Below are 17,084 nucleotides of genomic sequence, written 5' to 3'. Positions count from 1 at the left end.
TAGTCCGACTCTCACATCCATACATGACTACTGGAAAAACCATAGTTTTGACTAGATTACTTTGACTAGATTACTTTCTTTATAGTTCAACTCTCACATCCATACATGACTACTGGAAAAACCATAGCTTTGACTAGATTACTTTGTTGGCAAAGTAATGTCTCTGCTTTTTAATATGCTGTCTAGGTTGGTCATAACTTTCCTTCCAAGGAGTAAGCGTCTTTTAATTTCATGGCTGCAGTGACCATCTGCAGTGGTTTTGGAGCCTCCCAAAATAAAGTTTGTCACTGTTTCCACTGTTTCCCCATCTATTATGGGGAAACATATAGATAGTAGAGGTAACAGGTATCATAATAGATAATAACAGGCAATAGGGAGGTGGAATATTTTGCCTCAGGTTAGCTCCTGCATTTCTTCCTGAGATGGCTTCTGGTGGGTTTCCTCTGGCTCCATACCCTTCATGTATGAGTAAAAGAGACTTCACCCTTCTCTCCCCATGCTGGGACTTACCTGATCTGTCCCTCACCCAGCCAGACCGACAGGAGAAGGAGGTCAATCTCTGCAGTCAGCTGGGGTAAATCAGGAGGGTCTAGACTAAAATGCCAGCTCACTTTACTCACCTTGTAAATCAAGCAAGAAGAGATTACTACCTCTTATCTGAGCTAGGTAAACAAAGTTCTAGACTATGAGCTCCCTTGATGTTCAGTCGCCAAGTCATGTTCAACTGTTCACGACCCCATGGACTGCAGGATGCCAGGCCTCCCTGTCTCCTACCATCTCCCGGAGTTTGCTCAAGTTCATGTCCATTGCATTGGGGATGCCATCCAACAATCTCATCCTCTGATGCCCTCTTCTCCTTCTGCCTTCAATCTAAGCTCCCTCAGATGTGGCCAAAAAAACATCTGAATGAACTAGTCAAACTTCCAAATGAATTGTGTTTTTTTTAAATCACTAAACCATTGCAAGACTCATTATTAGCTTTCATTACTCTTTTGGCCAACTTGGGTTAGGAAACCTTGAAGACCATTGGCGGTAGTGGCTGTCTTGCACTCATAGGTAAGTGAGCAGTGAAGCCTAATGGTTAGGAGCACAAACTCTTGACCAGAACATCCTGGATCAACACACATGTACCAGCTGTGTGATCTTGGGCAAGTCACTCCAGCACACTGTACTTCTGTTTCTTTTTCTGTAAAACATGGATAATGACAGTACTTATCTCACAGAGCTGTTGTGAGGATTAAGTTAAAGTAGAGAAAGCATTGGGAACAGTACCAGGATCAGAGCTGATGCTATTAGGTGAATTGGTGTCACCTGTGTTTTATGAAAACTAAGACACAAAGATGCTGGGACTTTCCTGGTCCTTCAGGAAGACTTCTACTTATGTCAGGACTGCTATCTGGCTGAGAGCAATAGCAATATGTAATCAGTTATAACATGCAACCCAATTTCAAAGAAGTTTAAAAAGTGAAAAAAAAGTGAGTTTTAGAATTCATGAAATGTGAAGTATTGTTTTAACTTTGCTTGTTTTAACTTTACTCTTTAAATTGAGACAATCCATATACCTAATATTCACTTTTTTAAAGTGTACAATTAAATGGTTTTTAGTACATTCGCCAGGCTTTCAGCCATTACCATTGTCTAATTTTAGAACATTTTTATCACCCCAAAAAGAAATTTTATGCCTGCTAACAGTCTCTCTCCATTCTCTCTTCCCAGTTCCTGGTAACCACCAATATAATTTTTCTCTCTATAGATTTGCCTATTTGGGACATTTCATATAAATGGAATCATACAAGATATTGCTTTTTGTATCTGGCTCCTTTCACTTAGCATGTTTTCAAGGTTTATCCATGTTGTAGCATGTATCAGTACTTCATTCTTGTTTATATACAAATAGAGTTCCATTGTATGGATATGCCATCTTTTATCTATTCATCATTTAATAGCCATTTGGATTGTTTCTGGTTTTGGCTACTATGAATAATATGTCTATGAACATTTGTGTATAAGTTTTTTCTGTGGACATGTAATTTCAGTTTTCTTCGGTGTATATCTAGTAGGGTCAAATGATAACTCTATGCCTGATTGTTTGATAAAGTGCCAGACTATGTTCCAAAGCAGCTATACCATTTTATATGCCCACCAGGAATATATTAAGGTTCTAATTCTTCCATAACATCATTAGCATATATTATTGTCTGTCTGTCTTTATTATAGCCATCCTGGTGGGTATGACGGAGAAGGCAATGGCACCCCACTCCAGTACTCTTGCCTGGAAAATCCCATGGACGGAGGAGCCTGGCAGGCTCCAGTCCATGGGGTCACTGAGAGTCGGGCATGACTGACCAACTTCACTTTCACTTTTCACTTTCATGCATTGAAGAAGGAAATGACAACCCACTCCAGTGTTCTTGCCTGGAGAATCCCAGGGACGGGGGAGCCTGGTGGGCTGCCGTCTCTGGGGTTGCACAGAGTCGGACACGACTGAAGTGACTTAGCAGCAGCAGCAGCAGTGGGTATGAAGTGGTGTCTCATTGTTTTGATTTACATTTCTCCATTAAGCACCTTTTCATGTGGATATTTGGTACATGTTTATCTTCTGTGGAAAAATGTCTATTCAAATTCTTTGCCAAATTTTACATTGAGTTATTTGGTTTTTTTTTTTACTGTTGAGTTGTAGGAGTTTTAAAAATATTTAGATACTAGACTTTTATCACTTATAAGACTTGCACATATTTTCTCTCCCATTTTGTGAATATCTTTTATTTTTCTTGATAGTGTCTTTTGAAGCACAAGTTTTAATTCGATGAAATCCAATTTAATCCATTTTCTCTTTGATTTCTTTTGTTTTAGATATCACATCTCAGAAACCATTGCCTAATCCAAGGTCTTGAAGATTTATAACTATGTGTTTCAAAGAGTTTTATTGTTTTAGCTTCTATGTTTAGCTCTTTAATTCATTTTGAGTTAACTTTTACATATGGTATGAGGTATAGGTTCAGATTCACTCTCTTGCAAGTGGATATCCAGTTTTCCCAGCATCATTTGTTGAAGATTTTTCTTTCACCCACTGATTGCCTTGGTACCCTTGTCGATTGTTCAATGATGCATGGATTTATTTCTGGACCCTCAGTTCTATTCCATGGAATTTTTAAATCTGTCTATCCTTATGCCAGTCTTGATTACTGAAGTTTTATAGTAAGTTTTGAAATCGGGAAGTGTAAGTCCTCCAACTTTGCTCTTTTTTAGATTGCTTTGCCTCCTCTGAGTTTCTTGCATTTGCATATGAATTTTAGGATCAGATGGTGAACTTCTATGCAAAAAAAGGCAGCTGGAATTTAGATAATGATTGTAAGGAATTTATAGATCAATTTGGGGAGAATTTCCATCTAAACAATATCAAATCTTCTAATCTGTGAACTCTTAATTTAGTTTTGGTGTTCACTAACCTGAAATCTAATTAGTTTTATCTGACAAGGAGCCTGCGTCAGACATCCACAGTTGATCAAAAAATTGAGTTAATTGCTAAATGTTTATTTCGAGTTGTGGGGATAAGGTACAGTTTTACTTTTGTCAAGGTGGGAGAAAAGTGGAAAGACTTTGTGTAAATTGGTAGAGCCTACCAATAATCAAAGAGATATCATTAAGATAAAGTTACCTTTTATATTACACACTTTTAAAAGGCATGTTCCCCATTTAAGCAATCTTACTATAATACATATAGAGTAGGAAATGGCAACCCATTCCAGTATTCTTGCCTGGATAGTTCCACGGATGGAGGAGCCTGGGGGGCTACAGTTCATGTTGCTGCAGAAAGTCGGACACGACTGAGCACAATATAACACATAATGATTTAAACATCTCTTAATTTATATTATAGAATAGAAAAATTATGGGATGATCTTTTTTGTGATATAGAGTCTTTTTAAAGTCTTCTGAATAATAGAGATAAATTGAAATTTGTGTGTAAATCAACTGCTTCTTGATTTAAGAAAACTGGTCTATCTCTTCCCTCCAAGATTTTGATATTTTTACTAACAGGGTCAACAAACCCTGGAACAAACTGTACTAATTGCTTCTATGTTTTGTTATATTGACAAACTTCAATTCTGATCTCCCTTAAATGTTAAGTAATTTGATATTGCATTGTAACAGTGACGTTACCATAGAGTATTTAAGTAAACTGTATATAATACTTGTTGCCAGTGGTGACATTAATAATTACAGGAATAGGGTGAGAGCAAATTGTTGTGTCGTAATGACCCCTGGCACAGACTGAGTTCCCTTGGCAGTATCAAGAGTTTGTCATGTTAGTGGCCATGGTGTTACAATCCATTACCTCACTACAAACTGATGACTTCCGTATGGTAACTAACCATAATATTTAATGTAGCTGCCTTGAGCCACTTGAAAACTCAAAAAAAATTCTTTTTTTTGTCTAAGGAATTTACATCAAGGGTTCCTCAAGAAAGCCCAGTCCCTCTATGTATATATTTCAGAAAGGTATGTGTTACTTCTCTGTGTGGTTTCTCTGATTCTTCCCTATAATTATTAGGGACATTTGCACACAAGAAATTAATATTTGTCTATTTGTCAGTCTATCTACCTATTTATCTATCCATCTATAATGTTACCATATTCTACAAAGCCTCTGCCTTACTTCTTCCTACTCTTTCTTCCTTTATTCCTTCGTTTACTAACTCCTTCGTTTACTAACTCCTTCGTTTACTAACACCATGCTTTTTATTAAAGAGCTACTAATTGCCAGCCATTGTCTCAGGTACTGGGAGCAAGCAGTAAACAGAGGCTGGGTTCCTCCTGTCTTAGAGCTTAACGTCCCCTGAGGAAAGAAAGAAGGTAAATTAGATGGTCTTAGATGGTGTTCAGGGCTCTATGACAACAAAGTAAAGCGATGTGATAGACTGGGTGGGACTGTGTTAGACAGGGGTATCAGGGAAGGAAGGCTTCTCTGAGGAGATGGCATGTGAGTTGAGATATAAATGATGAAAAGGAACCAGCCTTATGGGGGTAAGGGGGCAGAGACTTAAAGGCAGAGGAAATAGCAAGTCAAAATATCTGAAGCAGCTTAAAATCACATCATCAATACAATGAAAAAAGGTTTCATTGAAATTTCATTTCATAGAAATGAGAGAAAACAGAAGAGAGAGGACAGAAGAAAATTGTAACACTGATATGCAAGTTGTAGAGCTTGACAAAATTTATTAAGGTTGAGTTGTAAATTTGGTTCTTGTCTTCCTGGAAGCTAAGGTGAAAAGGGAAAAGTGATCAATTTCATGGTTAATTTTCTTTATAAGGAAATGAGGTATCAGTTTTTCAAGGAGAAAACTATTTTTTCCCCTGGCACTCAGGGTTGAAATACATTGAGTTTCCTATAAGGGGCATAGAGTGATTGTATGTTAGTGTGGATCCACCCTTCCTGTCCCTTAGATGGCCATGTCCTCATCTCTGGAAGCTGTGAATGTTACTTCATGTGTACAAAGCACTTTGCAGAGGTGATTACGTTAAGGACCTCGGAATGGAGAGATTATTCTGGATTTTCTGGGTGGACCCCATCTAATCATTTGGGTCCTTAAAAGCTAAGAACCTCTCCTAGCTAGAGTCAGAGGGAGATGTGATCTCAGCAGCATGGTCAGAAAGATGCAGCATTGCTGCCTTTGAAGATGCAGGAAGATGGCCATGAAACCAAGGAATGAGGTAACCCCTAGAAACTGGAAAAGGCAAGGGAACAGATTCTCCCCTAGAGCCTCCAGAAAAGAACAAATGCCTGCTAACCCTGATTTCATTCCATTGAGTGCAGTGTCAGACTTCTGACTTATGGAACTGCAAGATAATACACTTATGTTGTTTAAATCACCAAGTTTGTGGTAATTTGTTACAAAAATCATATAAAACCAATATAATTAGATTCACCTTGGTTACAATAACAGAAACCCAGCCACCTGAACTAGCTTAAGCAAAAGAGTGCACCTTATTATAAAGATTTGGAATGTTACTTGGAATTCAAAGGCAGCAAAGCAGCTCACTTCAGGAAATACAATGATCAGGGATGGAGAGTTGTCAGAATTCTTTTGGTCTCTTCTCTTTGTGAATCTCTTTCATCCTTCCTGTTCTTTTCATATTTTTCCTACAACCTGGTTTTCTGCATTTCTCCACGCCACATAGTAGGGAAGCATGTCCATAAATAGCTTCTGACTTTCTATATTACAGCATTTTATGTTTCTGTTAGCTACCTAGAGAAAAACTAAAATCTCTCAGTACTAATTTTAAATTCCTGGGAGAGGGATATGATTGGGTTGCCTCTGGTACTGCCAGTGGACAGTGGACAGGTGGCCTAGTTTGTCTGAGGATCAGGGCTAGCTTCCAGAAAAAGATATCTGGCTATACTGTTGTTTTTAAAATGCAACTTACAACTCATCTAGGGGTCAAGAAATCGTTTAATGGGTAGAAACCAACATTAAAAAGCAATAAAATGCATGTGATATGGGTAACATTTCATAAAACTTGTTTCAGTTATTAAATATGTAGGTACATGTGTACTGGGTGATAATGTAAAACATATTTCTTTTGGTGGATTATGGTCAAAAAAATTAGAAAAACCCCATGCTGGGCAATATGGTAGGATTCTGCTGTGCCATGCTTAGTCACTCAGTCATGTCTAACTCTTTGGGACCCAATGGACTGTAGCCCACCAGGCTCCTCTGTCCATGGGGATTCTCCAGGCAAGAATACTGGAGTGCGTCGCTATGGCCTCCTCCAGGGGATCTTCCCAACCCAGGGGTCGAACCCAGGTCTCCTGCGTAGGCAGATTGTTTACCATCTGAGCAACGGGGGAAACCCAAGAATAGTCGAGTGGGTAGCCTATCCCTTCTCAAGGGGAACTTCCTGACCCAGGAATTGGACCGGAGTCTCCTGCATTGCAGGCAGATTCTTTACCAGCTGAGCCACCTGGAAAGCCCAGGATTCTGCTGCTGCGTCGCTTCAGTCATGTCCGACTCTGTGCGACCCATAGATGGCAGCCCACCAGGCTCCCCCGTCCCTGGGATTCTCCAGGCAAAAACACTGGAGTGGGTTGCCATTTCCTTCTCCAATGCATGAAAGTGAAAAGTGAAAGTGAAGTCGCTCAGTCGTGTCCGACTCTTAGCGACCCCATGGACTGCAGCCTACCAGGCTCCTCCGTCCATGGGATTTTCCAGGCAAGAGTACTGGAGTGGGGTGCAATTGCCTTCTCCGAGGATTCTGCTACTGGGGTGTAATAAACATCATTCTTAAAATATAATCCTTCCAGTAAATTCAGAGGTATCATGCATATTTTTTTAAACCTTATCTGTTAACATAAGCAGATGGCATAAGGGTAAAGCACGACTTAGTAGAGACTATTTTGTAAGGGTGAAGAAAAAGCGGTACAAACAGCTTTTTTGATGGTCTGGCTTAATTCAGAATAAAACATAGCCTAGTGGTTTCCCAACCTAGCCTTGTAGTTTTGCATCAAGCTCACATGGAAGATCTTTTAAAAATGGTTTCATGAGATTTACTTAATCAGAATTCCTGGAAATATGTCCTATGAATATGTATTTAAATACAAATCAAAACAAATAGAACTCCCCAGATGTCTCTGATTTATAGCAGGTTTGGGACTTACTTGACCTAGAGACTATGCACTGATAGAGGAGGAGGTTATCTGCATACCTGTCAATTCTCTAACTGCTATTTCTCACCACCACAGGCATGAGAAAGTGGACAGTTTAAAGTTATTTCTTGGTAAGGCTGAGGAGTGTAAGACTGCACAGCTGCTGATTAAAGGCAGATTCATACACTTTACAGCTCAGTGAAGCAGATGGTACAGTTTATCTTCGTTTGTTGGACATTGTGGCACCAACACTCATGCTTGGATAAAGGCAGGGTTGGGGGAGACAGGCAGAGAGAAAATCCTTGCAGGCCATTCCAGACCCTTGTTAGACAACAGTTCTGTACTTCCTCAGAACAAAGTATAGCCAGTACCCCAAAGTTCTAGGGTATAGGACATGGTAGGGATTATTGAAAAATTTGTAATACTGACGTTACCAGTTGCTCACTAGCAGCCATTATGAGTTGTCAGGTGAAACTGACAGGAGGAACCCATTGCCAAAGGTGGACTTCTACCTCTAAGAAGTAAAATGAATCGACCTCTGTACCAAGTTCTTGGCTATTAATCAAATAAACTGTAGAGGACATCTGCCTGAATAATTAGGCTAGTGTCAGGAGAGTTGAATTTCTTTCCCCCCAGCTGCTAAAGAGCAGGACCGTGTCCACAGAAGCCATTCCTAGATCAGGTCAGAAATACATTAGCATACAGCTGGAGTCCGTGTTTCTAGCCTTTATTGCAGGCGGCATGCATTCAAATGGTCCACAGAGCTTTGCAGCTAACACATATTCCTGGGAAATGCCTTTTGATCTGTCAAGAGCCTTCTCAGCCCCTCTGTGGGGACAAACACCATGCACTTCGGGGGCCTTCCCCCAGCACCGATATTCATTTTCCTGACTTTTAGGCCAGCTCTGACCCCCACTGCGGCGCGAGGCTTACAGCACCAGCTCCACCTGGCTGCCCCAGAAAGGCTCGGGCCCTGAGCGAGAACTATGGCCTGGATATCCTCTCAGTTCTGTGATATCATTGCTATAAAGGTTTAATTTCCTGTAATACGTGTCTGCTCCTCTGTCCCTGACATAGGGTTCTCAGGTCCCTCTCTAGGAGGAGCTGCTCGCGGGGACGCCCCTGAGCGCACCTGGGGGTCTCCCTCCTTGACAGCTCAGCTGCGGGGAGAAGGGCTTCGCGCCGGCCGACGCACTTTGTCCCCAGGCGGCCCCCGTCCACCTCCGTGCGGTTGCCCCGCCGGCCGAAAAGTTTCTCCAGGTGCGGAATTCCGGGCTCGGCGACCACCGGGACGGAGTGTGCGCGCCAGTCGGAAGCCAGCCCTCCCGCGGGCCCGGGTGAGTGGCCCCTGGCGTCGCGGCGCAGGGCGGGCCGCGCGGGATGGGCGGGCCCCGCGGAATGGGCGGGAGGGCCCCAGGCCGAAGCTGGCCCGGCCGTTGCTATGGCAACGCGCCGGCAAACCGGCCGCTGGGCCTCCGCTGCCCGGTCGGCTGGCGGCTCCCGCAGTCCTCTCGTAGTGTGTCCTGAGGCCCAGCCGTTGGGACCCCATTTCCCCTGGGTCGGCGTTTGGGTTGGTCCCTGGTTCATCTTCACCTTTTCACCTTGACCCCCACCTTGGGACGTGAACCTTTTTGAAATTTAAAGCGAACATACATACTCTAGGGTAAGTATAGCACATCCTTAAAAGTTCTGAATTTGTGGCTTCCCTTCCGCTATCCGTCTTCTCTCATTTTTTTAGTCTCCTAGAGCCTGGCACCTAGGAGGACCTCATTGTATGATATAGCTCTTTCTTACAGCACTTAGGGTAGTTCCTTGCACACAGTGGATGTACAAGGAGATAGTATGCCGTTAAGAGCAGCCTCTGTGTGGACAGGTAATTCAAGCGCTCTACCTCAGTTTCTTCATCTGTACATGTAGTGTATAATTTCTACGAAGTGTGGTGGGTTTGAAGGAGCCTGTATGTGAAACCGCTTTGTGAACCGTAAATGTCCAGCCAGACTGTGATTTAGTTTGAAGGGATCTTTACATGCTGCGCGCTGTTTGATTCTCCAGGTCCCACACTACCAGCCAAGGAGGGAACCTTCTCTTTTGTCTGACCACTGAACTGCTCCAGTATCCAACCGGAAAATATGGTCATGCATCAGAAGAGGGCTCTGCCAATGGAAAGAAACATCGTTTCAAACTTAAACATTCTTTGTTTTAGGCACTCTTTCAGATTCCCCCACTTCACATTTCAACTGCCATGCAGATGCCTCACACATTTAACGATCTAGCTCATGTAAATCTCTCATATTCCTATCTCAGTGAATCATACCAACATCCATCTAGTTTGCAAGCCAAAAGTCATGGACTGTCTTTCCATGTCCAGATCATCAAGTTCTCTGTTCATTTTATGTTCAAACCAGACTGAATTCCATCCACTTCTTTTAGTCTCTATCATTGTCACCCTAGACCAGGCTGTCATGGTCTCTTGCCTGATCTCCTATAGTGGCCTCCAAACTAGTCTGAAGGTATTCACCTATCCTTTCAATATTCTCATCAATTCTTACCCTGCAGTAGGAGTAATCTTTTGAAAACTAAGATTTCATTTTGATACCCTTCTCCTCTCCCTTGCTTAAAGTCTGTCAGGATTTCTTACTACTTTTAGGATAAAGGTACCACTCTTTAATGTGCTCTATAAATTGGGTGACCATATATTTTATTACATGGACCAAGATACCTTTGAGAGTAAAAGAGAATACTAATTACACTGGGAATGTCGCTCAGGCAAATAGGGGCAAATGTTATTCCACTTTAAGGTCCTGTAGCATCTACCTCCTCTATAGTGTGAAAATCTCTCAGTCATGTCTGACTATTTTTGGCCCCAAGTGACAGATTTTATTTTTGGGGGCTCCAAAATCACTGCAGATGGTCACTGCAGCCATGAAATTAAAAGATGCTTGCTCCTTGGAAGTAAAGTTATGACCAACCTAGACAGCATATTAAAAAGCAGAGACATTATTTTTTCAACAAAGGTCCATCTAGTCAAAGCTATGGTTTTTCCAGGAGTCATGTATGGATGTGAGAGTTGGACTATAAAGAAAGCTGAGCCCTGAAGAATTGATGCTTTTGAACTGTGGTGTTGGAGAAGACTCTTGAGAGTCCTTTGGACAGCAAGGAGATCCAACCAGTCCATCCTAAAGGAAATCAGTCCTGAATATTCATTGGAAGGACTGATGCTGAAGCTGAAACTCTAATACTTTGGCCACTTCATGCGAAGAACTGACTCATTTGAAAAGACCCTGATGCTGGGAAAGATTGAAGGTGGGAAGAGAAGGGGATGACAGAGAATGAGATGGTTGAATGGCATCGCCAACTCAGTGGATATGAGTTTGAGTAAACTCCAGGAGTTGGTGATGGATAGGGAGGCCTGGCGTGCTGCAGTCCATGGAGTCACAAAGAGTTGGACACAACTGAGCGACTGAACTGAACTGAACTGGACTGCAGCCTGCCAGGCTCCTCTGTCCATGGAATTCTCCAGGCCAGAATATTGGCGTGGGTAGCCGTTCTCTTCTCCAGGGGATCTTACCAACCCAGGGACTGAACTCAGGTCTCCTGCACTGCAGGTGGATTCTTTACCATCTGAGCCACCAGGGAAGCTCCTTATCTTACACCAGGCTCCCCTTGTTCTCTGTGTTCCAGTTACACTGAGTCCTTTGTCTCCCATTTTCCCTCCTACTACAGGGCCTTTGCACATGCTCTTCTCCTTCCAGGTATTCTCTTCCCTCATCTTGTTAACTCTTGCTCATCCTTCACTTCTCAGATCAGATGATTCCCAGAAAAGCTGCCACTGACCACTCTGTCTAGAACAATGCCCCTCGGGGTATAAACTTTTCTGATACCAATTATATCTCCTTAGTAGCATCATCACAATTTTAATTTTCTCCATGTGTCTGATACATAGTATGTAGTTAATAAAATACCTATATGTTTTAATTATAAAGATTTTCCTATTCCATTAAATGATCTCAAAATAACCATCATGGTTAAGAGCACAAACTCCAGAGCCAGGCAGATGGAGAGATTTGAATTTCAGTTCTGCCACACTTCCTTATCTGAAACCCATGGGGGCTAGTTGTGCTTTAAGATTCAGAATTTTTTAGATTATAGAAGGACAACATGGTTTATAAACTGCATCCCTTCTAGTGGGGTCTTGGACAGCACTCTGTAATCAAACACATTAATTTTTCTTTAGAAAGAAAACTTCACTCTAAGTGAGATAAGTAAAGACTATACATACTTTTACATGAGTTTAGGTCAGGTTTTGCCAAGAAATGGATTTGCCACAAATTTATGAGAGCATGTGGTATTCAGAGCTTTTGGATTTTAGGATTTCAGATAAGGGCATATGAATCTGTGCCAGTGTAACTTTAAACCAACTGCTTAACTTCTTTGTGCCTCAGATTCCTCAACTGTGAAAAGGAGATGATACTAGTATCTACTTACCTTACAAGTTCTGTTTATGTTGTTGGAGGAGTAATTGAGTTAATACATGTTAACTGCTTTGGACAGTGAATGTTACTTAATCAGGGCTATAGAAGAATCAGCTCTTACTATATCATTTTTATTTGCCCCATAATGACACTATGGATGAACCATAATTTGTTATTTACTTATTGTTTGATAGTTATATTTCAAATACAGAAATGTAGAGATGAATTTCTCTATAGTTAAATCTTTCGAGTAGATTTTTGATTACTGAAGATCAGTTCCTGAAAATGAAATTACAGAGTCAAAGGAAGATGAATACTCTTCAAACATACTGCTACCTTTGGAAAGATTATACCAGTTAACCATCTTGCTATCACTTTTATGACATCTGTGTTAGCATTATTATTTTTAAAAATCTTCAAATTTCACAGATTAAAAATACTATCTCATTTTAACTCATATCTTCCATTGGAATGTGAAGTCAAGTGGGCCTTAGAAAGCATCCTATGAACAAAGCTAGTGGAGGTGATGGAATTCCAGTTGAGCTCTTTCAAATCCTGAAAGATGATGCTGTGAAAGTGCTGCACTCAATATGCCAACAAATTTGGAAAACTCCGCAGTGGCCACAGGACTGGAAAAGGTCAGTTTTCATTCCAATCCCAAAGAAAGGCAATGCCGAAGAATGCTCAAACTACGGCACAATTGCACTCATCTCACATGCTAGTAAAGTAATGCTCAAAATTCTCCAAGCAAGGCTTCAGCAATACATGAACCGTGAACTTCCAGATGTTCAAGCTGGTTTTAGAAAAGGCAGAGGAACCAGAGATCAAATTGCCAACATCTGCTGGGTCATGGAAAAAGCAAGAGAGTTCCAGAAAAACATCTATTTCTGCTTTATTGACTATTCCAAAGCCTTTGACTGTGTGGATCACAATAAACTGTGGAAAATTCTGAAAGAGATGGGAATACCAGACCACCTGACCTGCCTCTTGAGAAATTTGTATGCAGGTCAGGAAGCAACAGTTAGAACTGGACATGGAACAACAGACTGGTTCCAAATAGGAAAAGGAGGACGTCAAGGCTGTATATTGTCACCCTGCTTATTTAACTTCTATGCAGAGTACATCATGAGAAACGCTGGGCTGGAAGAAGCACAAGCTGGAATCAAGATTGCCGCGAGAAATATCAATAACCTCACATACACAGATGACACCACCCTTATGACAGAAAGTGATGAGGAACTAAAAAGCCTATTGATGAAAGTGAAAGAGAAGAGTGAAAGGCTCAACATTCAGAAAATGAAGATCATGGCATCCGGTCCCATCACTTCATGGGAAATAGATGGGGAAACAGTGTCAGACTTTATTTTTTTGGGCTCCAAAATCACTGCAGATGGTGACTGCAGCCATGAAATTAAAAGACGCTTACTCCTTGGAAGAAAGTTATGACCAACCTAGATAGCATATTCAAAAGCAGAGACATTATTTTGCCAGCAAAGGTCCATTTAGTCAAGGCTATGGTTTTTCCTTTGGTCATGTATGGATGTGAGAGTTGGACTGTGAAGAAGGCTGAGCACTGAAGAATTGATGCTTTTGAACTGTGGTGTTGGAGACGACTCTTGAGAGTCCCTTGGACTGCAAGGAGATCCAACCAGTCCATTCTGAAGGAGATCGGCCCTGGGATTTCTTTGGAGGGAATGATGCTAAAGCTGAAACTCCAGTACTTTGGCCACCTCATGCGAAGAGTTGACTCATTGGAAAAGACTCTGATGCTGGGAGGGATTAGGGGCAGGAGGAGAAGGGGACGACAGAGGATGAGATGGCTGGATGGCATCACTGACTCGATGGACATGAGTGTGAGGGAACTCCGGGAGTTGGTGATGGACAGGGAGGCCTGGCGTGCTGTAATTCATGGGGTCATAAGGAGCAACTGAACTGACCTGAAGCCTTAAAAAATCTTGTTACTAGCTATTAGCTATTTCTTTTCTGTGAATTGCCTGCACAAGTTCTTTGATTGTTTTACATGGAGTCTCAGCTTTTCCCTGGTGGCTCAGGTAGTAAAGCGTCTGTCTAAAATAACTGAGACCTGGGTTTGATCCCTGGGTTGGGAAGATTCCCCTGGAGAAGGTAATGGCAATCCACTCCAGTACTATTGCCTGGAAAATCCCATGGACAGAGGAGCCTGGTAGGCTACACATGGGGTCACAAAGAGTCAGACATGACTGAGCGACTTCACTTTCACTTTTCTTTCAGCTTTTTTTAATTGTTTAGTTTGATTTCACCTTTTTGGCCCAGGCAGGAGGAGCCAGTATGCTGGACTTTGGCTGGAATTAGTTGGAATAGTTGAATTAGTTGGTATCCCTGGAGCCTGGGGCTAGTTGTTACTTGCCTGCAGATAGCAGAGCAATGTAGAAAGCTGTGTTGCAGAGGCTGGATCTTGGGGAAAATCTGAAGTCAAAATCAGGTTGTTTATGGAGTCTCCTGGCTAACAGGCCTTAGGAGAAGGAGAGCATCCAGATAGGAGGCAAGGAACTAAGGCAGAAGAAAGAGGCAGAGTGATCCTGAAACTCTGAGAAACTATAACATTTTTTAAAAAGGGACCTAGCAATTTCTTGTATGGATGAGGAGGGGAATGTGGAGGTTGGGGTGGGGGTGGCACTCTCTAGGCCAGACACTGATTTGTGTAAACTCTTTATAGAGTAAGGATATTAACCCTTGCTTGTCATGTTGGGGCGTTTCTCCTATAGTTGCCTTTTTTTTTTTTAATCTTTTTATAATTGCCTTTTCATTTAACTTATGGTGGTTTTTGATTTATAGAAATTAAAACAATTGTATATGGTCTACTCATTAACCTTTTCCTTTTTGATTCATTGCTTTTTATGCTTAGGAAGTCTTTTTCATACAGAGACCAGTTAACAAATTACACTTTCTTTAAAAATGTTATTTTGTGATGTCAGCAAATCAAGGAAGAGTTCATGAAAGTGAAAGTGAATTGAGTAGTGTGATTTCCAATAAAAAACCTAAAGGATGATAATATAAAGGTTGATATTCATGTCATCTTATGTCTCCTTGAAGACAGAAGAAAAGAGCTTACGCTGCTGTAAAAGACTGATGAAGACTTTTTCTGCCAGTGTCTGTCGTACATTGTGAATTTGTAGAACTGTATCCTTAGAGACTTTTAGAAGTGTTCTGAAAGAGAAGATGTGATCTCTGAAGATATTTTCTACTTCTTTTATCGACCTCATGATTCTATATAGTATTTCAAGCACCCACAGTTGTTAGATACTGAGAAATGATTTCCCTGTTCTTGTCAGAGGATATAAAAAGGGAAAATGCGATGTAGAATTAATTGCTGACCTACCAGGCATTGGTAAATTAGTATGCTTTAAGATGTGCTTCAGGAAGAATTTCCCTCCCTGTGGAGCTCCAGTAGGGATCAGAGGTGAATTGTGTTTTGCTTGGATCTGTCTTAGGGTTCAGAATGTGACGAGTTAACAACTGTATCAATATATCTTTTCTTAGTTTGTTAACTAAAATAAATTGTGAGGTGAATGACTAATCACCTCACAAATTCCTGCAGTTTTATTGACCCAAAGTTGTTTCATTTCAGGATGTTTTGTAAGATGAGGGGCAGTAATTATTAGAATTAAGTCAGACTGTCCTTTCTATTAATACTTATAATAGACTAAATATCTTTGTTAATAACCAGACTTTTCAGTTGGACTATCAGTGAGGATGTGGTATAACATCAGGAATAAAGCAAGTAAAAAACACCTTATTGATGAAGACAGGTTGATTTAGAAATTCTGTTTGCCTTATTATTTGATCTAAATTATTTAGTAGATAGTAAAGAGCCCACCTGCAATGCAGGAGACTGCCAGCAATGCAGGAGACCCAGGTTTGATCCCTGGGTCAGGAATATCCCCTGGAGAAGGAAATGGCAACCCACTCCAGTATTCTTGCCTGGGAAATCCATGGACAGAGGAGACTGGCAGGCTACAATCCATGGGGTCACAAAGAGTTGGACACGACTTAGTGATTGAATCACAACTTTAACTATATAAGCTTCATTCAGCAAGTATTTAGTGGGTGCTACAATGTTCCAGGTACAGTTAATAGAATACTGTCTTATATTTTTGCTTTTACATTGTATGTGTGCAGAGTTTGTTTGTAATTCAATGTTCTTAACATGAGCTGTGTTCACCTGGAAAAACTGGTCGTTTGGACTCATACATATTCATTCAGAGAATCAAAGAAAAAGCCCTATAGAAGATGTTCATCCAGTCTCTAAGGTTGAGATGCTGGTAATTGAAAAGTTCTACTCTGTTACTTTGTCGTTATCATGGTGGAATGCTTGTCTGCAGCAACAGAGCTTGCTAGGAGAGAATCCATTTACCATTTACCAAAGGTAGCTCATCTGAGGCTCAGTTTCTTATACTTGAATTCTTTCAAGTCTGTTTGCTGTCAGCAAATCTAACATAGAGGCTCTTATATCTGCTCCAGGGAGTTCAGCTTCCAACCAGCCGAGATACTGGGAAGAAAGCAAATAAATATCCTTGGACGTTTTTTCATGGAAATCAAATTAATTTTTCCTCTCAATCTTCTTTATGTTGGTGTGCAACTTATGACAATAAAATGTAATACTTTTCATATTTGTTATTATGAAAGTAAACACCAAAGTCCAGCAGTGATTTTCAAGTTAACTTAATTGCTTTTCTATCATATCTCTTTGATAGTACATATGTTATAATGTGTACACCTAGCTCCTTTTTATACTTGCAGCTCACTTTTAAAAAACTGAGATGTAATTAACATACCATATAATTTGTTTTTAAAGTGTAAAATTAAGTTTTTCGTACATCACAAGGTTTTGCAATCATCAACCACTATCTAATTCTAGAATGTTTCATAACCCCCTAAAGAAACCTCACATCTGTTGGCAGTCACTTCCCATTCTCCCTTCCCGT

General features: G+C 41.0%; 1 protein-coding gene across 6 annotated transcripts in view; it reads left to right on the top strand.

The window, feature by feature from the left end:
• The first annotated feature begins 4,369 nt into the window (after positions 1-4,369).
• Positions 4,370-17,084, top strand: part of STK33 (serine/threonine kinase 33) — a 193,103-nt gene continuing 180,388 nt past the window's right edge. For 2 of the 6 annotated variants that reach the window (XM_027563213.1, XM_027563206.1), the window contains exon 1: positions 9,090-9,311. The gene's annotated coding sequence lies outside the window, so the exon portion shown is untranslated. Of the gene's footprint in view, positions 4,504-8,692; positions 8,986-9,087; positions 9,312-17,084 lie in introns of those variants that run through there. The other 4 variants (XM_027563209.1, XM_027563207.1, XM_027563212.1 and 1 more) reach the window with 4 other exon arrangements.

Source organism: Bos indicus x Bos taurus, chromosome 15 (genome assembly GCF_003369695.1).
Source record: "Bos indicus x Bos taurus breed Angus x Brahman F1 hybrid chromosome 15, Bos_hybrid_MaternalHap_v2.0, whole genome shotgun sequence".
Classification (NCBI taxonomy): domain Eukaryota; kingdom Metazoa; phylum Chordata; class Mammalia; order Artiodactyla; family Bovidae; genus Bos; species Bos indicus x Bos taurus.
The sequence above is the reverse complement of the archived record's forward strand: the minus strand, read 5'-3'. Positions and strand labels throughout refer to the sequence as shown.